A 2,994-nucleotide genomic window follows, 5' to 3' on the forward strand; every position below is an offset into this window, starting at 1 on the left:
GATCGAAGTGAGGCGGAGCCAGGAACCATATCCAGGCAGAGAAGCACAGCGAGCCAGAAAGGAAGAGAATCCTCCCAGGCAGCTCCAGACCCTACTATAGGGGATTAATTTGTTTTAAAATACAGGAGCGCGAGTGGCCCACTTAGGGAAAATAATTGTACTTTGCCTAGGGACTCAATATCCCAGCATGCATTCCAACAGGAAGTTGTACTAAACCAGCGTGCACTCCAACAGGAAGTTGCACTAAGCCAATCAATTTAAAGGCACTGAGCCAATAGGAAAGTACTTACTGCGCTCCATGTGTACATATTGCCCTGGAAGAAGAGGTCTTTACCTCGAAACGCGTCGGCATGAGTGAGAGACTTCGGGAGTGCTGGAGGAGGTTGAAGAGATGCAAGCTGTCGTGTGCATCCCTAAGATCTGGACGCTTTGGAGAGGAATGTTGAACGCGGCTGTCCTGCCGTGGGGGAGAGCACCATCACTGATCGAAGTGAGGCGGAGCCAGGAACCATATCCAGGCAGAGAAGCACAGCGAGCCAGAAAGGAAGAGAATCCTCCCAGGCAGCTCCAGACCCTACTATAGGGGATTAATTTGTTTTAAAATACAGGAGCGCGAGTGGCCCACTTAGGGAAAATAATTGTACTTTGCCTAGGGACTCAATATCCCAGCATGCATTCCAACAGGAAGTTGTACTAAACCAGCGTGCACTCCAACAGGAAGTTGCACTAAGCCAATCAATTTAAAGGCACTGAGCCAATAGGAAAGTACTTACTGCGCTCCATGTGTACATATTGCCCTGGAAGAAGAGGTCTTTACCTCGAAACGCGTCGGCATGAGTGAGAGACTTCGGGAGTGCTGGAGGAGGTTGAAGAGATGCAAGCTGTCGTGTGCATCCCTAAGATCTGGACGCTTTGGAGAGGAATGTTGAACGCGGCTGTCCTGCCGTGGGGGAGAGCACCATCACTGATCGAAGTGAGGCGGAGCCAGGAACCATATCCAGGCAGAGAAGCACAGCGAGCCAGAAAGGAAGAGAATCCTCCCAGGCAGCTCCAGACCCTACTATAGGGGATTAATTTGTTTTAAAATACAGGAGCGCGAGTGGCCCACTTAGGGAAAATAATTGTACTTTGCCTAGGGACTCAATATCCCAGCATGCATTCCAACAGGAAGTTGTACTAAACCAGCATGCACTCCAACAGGAAGTTGCACTAAGCCAATCAATTTAAAGGCACTGAGCCAATAGGAAAGTACTCACTGCGCTCCATGTGTACATATTGCCCTGGAAGAAGAGGTCTTTACCTCGAAACGCGTCGGCATGAGTGAGAGAGTTCGAGAGTGCTGGAGGAGGTTCAAGAGATGCAAGTTGTCGTGTGCCTCCCTAAGATCTGGATGCTTTGGAGAGGAATGTATATATATATATATATATATATCTCAGCCAACTTCTCTTGCTCGGTTACAATCACCGCAACTCCTAAACAAAGGGCGCGTCGTCCGTCCGGATCATCCGGGCTCGATCCGTGTAAAATGCTCAAATTACCGATACTTCAAAGTAAAGGATGACGACGCCGTGTCTTGCATAGATTCAAAATTTAATGCTCAGCTGTTGATATATATATATATATATATATATATATATAGATCACCGAAAAATAACTCCTTCCATAAACGAGAGCCCTTAGGGGTGGCACGTTCACAGGCAGAGAAGTACCGGCTGTCAAATCCTGCGTGCAATGTCAGAAAATCCGTGCTCTCAGGCCAATAACTCAGGAAACATTCCAATAAGCAAAAAGGGGATTTATTAGGCATCATAAATCCTTTGTGACGCGTTACGACTAGAAATGGTCTTGATAACACACCAGAGCAAAAACTCTCATGTCTTTACATACAATTCCTGAGTAGAAATTAACAAAGGACTTAGCACATGTAATGGCATATCGTGAATAAACATATCCGCCATGATGGAAGAGTGAAGTATATACATGTGGTACAGAAAACAAAGTGTTAGCATGTGCAAAACGTCAAGTTATGGCTAACCAATGTGTCACGCAGACTTTGTACTGGAACATAGAAGAAAAATATGACATCCAGTGCAAAAGCCGCCTTTTTGCTGATTGGAATGTTACACAAATAAATTCTGTTTGAAGTAGCCGAAGGTAGAATGGAGCCGGCCTGCATTTTCTAATTTTCAACACACTCAAAAGTGGTAAAATTCATTCCCCGCGTGGTTTAGCATATAGCTGACAGAAAAAGAGAAAATGCAGCATGATTTGACTCGATTTACAGTCACAGGGGAAGGGATCCAGATGGGCATGGTGATATGTTTTACTGGGATACAACACCAGTAGGTGGGCAGTGCCAAATATAAATCATATAAGATAAAAAAAAAAAAGCTAAAAGGGTACAGAAGATATGGATCAATTCCTTCAGCGTTAACCAAAGGTAAATAGTCGGCTACATACTTTTTACTAAGCTCCACATGTTCTCTACGCTCCATTAAAATGTTAAAAAAAAATCTTTTTAATTGGAGTTTTTTGACAGAGATAATAAGAAAAGGATTTGTAAAACAGTCCTTCCTCCCTACGAGGGCCAATTGGGTCTTAACACGGCCAAGCTACTGTATTTAAACAATCCTGGCTGGCTACATATCTCTCTCTCTCTCTCTCTCTCTCTATGTATATATATATTCACTGAAAAAATCATAGGTTTCAGGGGTGTTATAGTTAGCTGGACATTTCCCTCGTACAAAACCCTAGAAGTTCCCCTGTTATAGTTAGTTCAGCTAACTATAACTCGCGCCCCCGCAATGCACTGCTGATGACGTTACATATTACATCACTCATGACATGGTCAGTGACATCACTGATGACATCACTGATGACATCTCAAATGACATCACTGATGACATCACTGATGACATCATCCATTGAGTATGTGTTTCTGAACAGTTTTAATATGTTTAATATATATAGGGAAAGGCCTGTTGAAGAATAAGT

The sequence above is a fragment of the Triturus cristatus genome, chromosome 7 (assembly GCF_964204655.1).
Source record: "Triturus cristatus chromosome 7, aTriCri1.1, whole genome shotgun sequence".
NCBI lineage: Eukaryota > Metazoa > Chordata > Amphibia > Caudata > Salamandridae > Triturus > Triturus cristatus.